Below are 5,651 nucleotides of genomic sequence, written 5' to 3'. Positions count from 1 at the left end.
ACCTTTAATCCACATTCTACTGGATTCCTGAGTAGTTTTCTTTTTGTCTTTAATGCAAATATGGGCATGTGACTCTCCTGCTTGAGCCTTTCAGTGTTACCCACAAAGTAAACCTTAAAATTTCCTAATTCAGGCAATCCCTTCATTTTATAATTGAGAAGAACGAGAGCCAGAGAGGCAAAAGGACTTTCCTAAGGTCGCACAGTGAGTAGCAGCGTGGGGACAAGAACTGAGGTTTCATTCCTTTGTTCATTCATTCCTACATGCATAATCTATTTATTCAAAAAACATTTCTGCAGACAAAGAGGCATCAGGCATTTTGTAGGCTCCAGAGATACAGCATGGGTGAGACTGACGCAGTGCCTGCTGTCTTGGGCTCACGGGAGAGAAGGGCGGATTCATGCAGAAATGGACAGGTTGTGCTAAGTGTCATACAGACCACAAAGGCGCACCGTGCGAGAGAGTGAGTGGGCCGGTGTGGGGAGGTGGCCGAGGCCCCGTCAGCTAGAGTGGTCGGTGAGGGCCACTTTGGCAGGAACATTCGAGCCAGCAGCCAGCCCTGGGAAAATCTGGCTCTGGGCACGTGCGTGAGGTTCTGGAGAAGGCGCTGGCTTGGCCGGATGGGAAAAATGCTCAGCACGGCTGGACGGAGCACAGGGAGAGGGCCCGAAAAAGGCGGCTGGAGGCTGGAGAAGAGGTCGAAGAGGATGCAGGGCGCTGGGAAGGCCTGCTCTGCCATCACAGCACGGGTCTCAGAAGCTCCTCACAGGCTCAGGTGCACTTTCAGAACAAAGGCCTTTGAAAAATCGCAGAGGAGCAGGAGAGGGGCTTTCCTTCCCTACCCAACCCAACCACCGCTCACCCCTTCTCACTGGATCAGATTTACACCCGGTGGTATTTTTAGCCTTCTCTCTCGAGCTCAGTGAATGCACCCCACATGAAAGAGGAGACAAATTTATCTCTGTGGTTGAGAAATACTCACATGTGAGAGGCACGTGATGGCAGGAAAGAGCACGGGCTTTGGAAGGAAGGGAAGCTGGGTTTGAACCTCAGCTCTGTCAGTAAGGAAGGTGCTGTCCTTCAGCAAGATTACCTCACTTCTCTGCACCTCGGGGTCCCACCTGTAAATAGCATTAGTAAGAACCAGCGTTTGTGTAACGCTTAGGCTGAGGCAGGCATTGTTCTGGGTCCTTTATAAATAGAATCTCAATTCATCTTCCTTTGAACCCTCTTCTTGCACTATTCTCATCAAGCCCATTAGACTGATGGGGAAACTGAGACCCAGAGAGGATGACCTGGCATTCAAATTCAAGCATTCCCGAGTCTTACGTGCGATGCTGTGGTCGGGAATCTTAAAGGAACCAGAGCCCAGGCTCGCAGCATTTAATCAATCTTCTGTTTACCGCGAGGAAGCAGATGGATAGTGTCACAACCAGATGATCAATAGTTGCAAAAGGGAGGCAGTGGAGGGGGGCAAAGCTGGTCGGCCGTGTTGCTCACCAGCTTCCTGACCCAGCAGCTAGATGCCCGGGTTAGCCCTCCTGCCCTTCTGCCGTGGGAAAGTAAATGGGTTTGGCTTCTTCCCACTCACCTAGCAGTCCCTCAGCACTGACATTTTCCTCTGGGTGACAATATTATTCCAAGGGCACTGGGTCCCAGGCAGAGCATGTCCCTCCTCTGGGCTCCCACGGCACTGTGTCCATCCCATAGCACAGCCCTTATAAAACCATACGGTAATTACCTTACTTGCCCAGGGCAAGAGCAGAAATAGAGGCCCACATATCATATGTCTAAATATTCAAAGTTATAAATCAAGCTAACAAACTGTTAAATGAAATATGTTCCATCCGCATACCTTGATAAATATATATGCCTAACAATCCGGAAGGCCCAGATGGAACAAGGACTCTCAGATGCCTCAGGATTTTGAAACTGAATCTGGTGACATAGGAAGGCTGCTTCCAGCCCCGGGCCTGGCCCCTGCCCCCAGCCTTGGTCTCTGTCCTATCCCGAGGTGAGCCTTGGACAGGCAGACACCTGAGGCGACTTCAGCCTCACATCCAGACTGCATCGTCCAATCCCTCCCCCCCCCCTCCGCCGACAGCTGCCCTTTGGCCTCCGCTGGGCTTCGGGGTTTGCATGGGTGGCTGGTGCTCAGCCTTCGGGAGGATGGACCTGAGAGAGAACTCTATGCAGTTTCCAGAAATAGGCTTTTAGCCTTTTGAGCATGGCATCCGTGGTCCCCGCTATGTATGCACAGAGCATGGTCCAGAACAGCGTTATCTGACTGAAATACAGCGTGAGCCGCACGTGCGAGCCAGTGCGGAATTTAAATTTTGCTCTTAGCTCACATTAGAAAACAAAGAAATAAAAAGAAGCAGGCAGCATGAATTTTAGCGATGGATTCACCTAATATTTCCAAACTACCGTCATTTGAACATGTAATCAATTATAAACAATTATTTCTGAGGAATCGGACATCGCGGTAGGATTCCGCTTTGACTGCACATCCGCGTCGGGTCTCGCCGCATTTCAGGAGCTCGGCAGCTACTTACCAGCTAGTGGCTGCCTCACCCCGTGGTTCCGATGTGCGTCTCTGCCGCTCCGGGTGTGCTCCGAGGACCAGCTGCATCTTTCAACCTGCAGAACCAGCATTTTAGCAAGATCCCCAAGTGATGGAGATGGGCACGAAAGCTTAACAGGCTGGCTTCTAGAAGGCTCCCTGACCCGCTGACTCCAGCCAGAGAGGGCCAGAGCCGGACTGGAGCAGGGCAGGTGTGCTTCCTAACGCCGGTTTGGCCAGACCGTTCCTGTTGATCTACGCCGCCTCCCCGGAGGCCCTTCCAGCTGGGCAGAAAGGCAGCACGGTGTAGACAAGGAAAATGTGGGGGGGCTTGGAGAGTAAGAAAAGGGCACATAGGAAGTAGGAGTGGAGGCATCTGTGTAAAGGGAAGAAGAGGAGGAAGCACATGGCCGCAGGAGGACAGCAGGCAAGTCTGGGAAGGACGCTCTGAGGAGCCTGTTTCTGCTGGGAGAAAATGGGAGATAAATAGTTTGTACCGGTCTCTGAGCCTGACTATATGGGTGTCTAGTAAATGAGAGAGGTCCAAGGTGGGACAGGGGAGTCTTCTGAAAAGACCTGTACAGGAAATTTTTTTTTTTTTTTTTGAGAGAGAGAGAGAGGGAGGGAGGGAGTGTACATGGTGGGAGGGGCAGAGGAGGGAGAGAGAGAGAGAGACAGAGAGAATCTCAAGCAGACACCCCGATGAGCAGGGAGCCAGACAGGGGGCTTGATCTCATGAACCTGAGATCATGACCTGAGCTGAAATCGAGAGTCAGATGCTTAATCGACTGAGCCATCCAGGTGCCCCGTGCAGGGGAATTCTTGATCACTGGCCCTTATGCTGCAAAATCAGAGCTATGTCTCAACAGATTAAATTTGCCAATGGTTGAATTGACATTTTGTCCTGAAGCTAGAAGCCGGTCCCATGATGTACTTTTCATGGAGATTTCTCAAACATGCTGGAGGTGAGAGGTTCCATTAGAAGTTACGTGGTGGAAATTTCATTGTCTTTGCTCTTAGCATAATGGATATTTTTTTGAGAAATGCATCCTGGGTGTATTGCAGACTGTTAGTTCAAGCTGGACCTGTATCAGGTTGGCATGGGAGGAGAACACCTGGAATGAAAATGAAAGACAATGAAAGAAACAAAGGTCTACCAGTACTATGGCTTTGCTGGTCACATACGGGATGTCCATGAATGGCCAAATGCTTCTCTCAAGTAAGTGTCATTTTATCTGCTGGGGTTTTCATCAGCAAGTAATAGGATATGCAGCTAACAGTGGCTTAAAGAGTGGTTCTCAGGATGTGTTTACCAGCATCATCAGCGTCACAGGAACTTGTCAGAAATGCACGTTCTTGGGTCCACTGCAGACCTACCGAATCAGAAACTCGGGGATAGGGCCAACAATCTGTGTTTTAATACGCCCTCCAGGTGATTCTGATGCATGCTCAAGTTTGAGAAAGAATGGCTTAAACCATCAGGACATTTACTGTTTCTTCTTGAAATGTCTAGAAGCAGACTCCACACTGCCAGGACTGTGGAGCAGCATTTCTGGGATTCTCTTGACCTTTCCCTCATTGTCACAAAATGGCTGCCTTAGCTTGAAGCATCATGTACTGTATTCACCTTGCAGTGTCCCAACTGGGAAGGACAAGGTGATGGCAGAAAGGGGGCTCCTCTTCCTTAACACCTTCTCTTTTATCAGGGAGGAAAAACATCTCAGGAACCTCCTCAGCAGACTTCCCTTCTCAATTCATTGCCTAAGCCTGGGTCTCATACCGGTCCCCAGGCAAATCATTGGCAAAGTGGGATAGAGTCTGACAAAGACTTAAACTAGCACAGCTCAACCCCTTGAGTTCACTGCTGTTCCTCTAGTGCCTGAACAAAATCTTTCTCTATTAGCAAGAACAGATCAGGGGTGGGGATAGGGGACAGTTGCATGCAGGTAACCAACAGTGTCTGTTACAATTATTGTCCCCATTTTACAGACATGGAAAGTAACAGCTCAGGGAACACCACATACCTAGGAAATAGTGGAGCTGAGATCCAAACTCACTTCTTTCTGACTCCTCAAATGTTTCCATTGCCTCACTCCATCTATGGATTTACAATTGCCCAGAACTGGTAAGGCAGAAAAGATTGATTCTGTGACTTCCTGCAGTAGCAAACATTCGGTATGGATTATCATTTGGAACACATGATGTCGGTAGAAGAGAGGTCACCAGCTGGACACCTGAGGGCCTGTGCTTTATCTGGCAAGAGATTTTTTAAATTTTATAAATTCATGTTCAATATTTAATACTGGGAAATTTCACATTGAAAATCCAACTTGTAGGTGTTTCTGAAGAAACATGAGAAGCTCTTGCCACAGACCCAACATCCCCTCATGGCAAGAATCGGCAGGAGCTGGGTGGCCTAATTTTTCTCATCCCCCACCATTCTCCACCACCTTACCCTTGAGCCAGTTCACCTATTTGTATCACTGGACTTGGTCCACTTGGCATTTTGCATGCTCCCCCACTCAGGCCTGCCCCCGTGGGGCCAATGCCTGCAACACTGATGGTGGGATCTCTTCTTCACCCCAACCCCCCAAATCTGCAGCCAAGAATCCTTGGGGAAGGGCAAGGATGGGGTGGTGGGAGCTTTTGAAGGGACATCTGAGTATCCCCCTGGGACCAGCAGCGCTGGAACTCCATAGGAATTCTCTGTGGTCCCAGTGCTTCTGGCTGAAACATGGCCCCAGGAGGTAGGTGTGGGAGACCCCACCCCCACCCCCAGGTGTATGGCATGGGAGTGGACCCCAAGGCTGCAAGTGGTTTGGGCAAGGGATCTGAAATCAAAGTGGTAGGACCAGCTGGGCTACTTTACCTCCCAGAAGCCGGTTTCCGCTGAAAACTCCCCAATGTTCTTGTGCAATGTCCTGTTCCTCAGGGTCACTGATGTGTCCTCTAGGACTTGTTTTAGTTGCAAACACTACCTGGGGACTAATTGTCCTCTCACTTAAACCACTACCAGAGGAAATTGTATATAAACTTTGGGCCTATTTCTTTATTTTCTTTTTCAATTCTGAAATACTGTTGGTTTGTT

General features: G+C 49.5%; 1 long non-coding RNA gene across 2 annotated transcripts; it reads right to left on the bottom strand.

The window, feature by feature from the left end:
• Positions 1-223: 223 nt before the first annotated feature.
• Positions 224-3,251, bottom strand: LOC109489256. Of its 2 annotated transcripts, none has more exons than XR_002142199.2 (3): positions 2,556-3,251; positions 983-1,121; positions 224-796 (listed from the first exon to the last, which is right to left on the bottom strand). It is a non-coding gene; the product is annotated as an uncharacterized LOC109489256 (long non-coding RNA). The 2 variants fall into 2 exon arrangements; XR_002142198.2 differs by having other exon boundaries at positions 224-780.
• Positions 3,252-5,651: the final 2,400 nt, after the last annotated feature.

This window comes from Ailuropoda melanoleuca, chromosome 3 (genome assembly GCF_002007445.2).
Source record: "Ailuropoda melanoleuca isolate Jingjing chromosome 3, ASM200744v2, whole genome shotgun sequence".
In the NCBI taxonomy this organism is placed as follows: Eukaryota; Metazoa; Chordata; class Mammalia; order Carnivora; family Ursidae; genus Ailuropoda; species Ailuropoda melanoleuca.
Note: the sequence above shows the minus strand (reverse complement) of the source record. Positions and strands in the feature narration are given on the sequence as shown.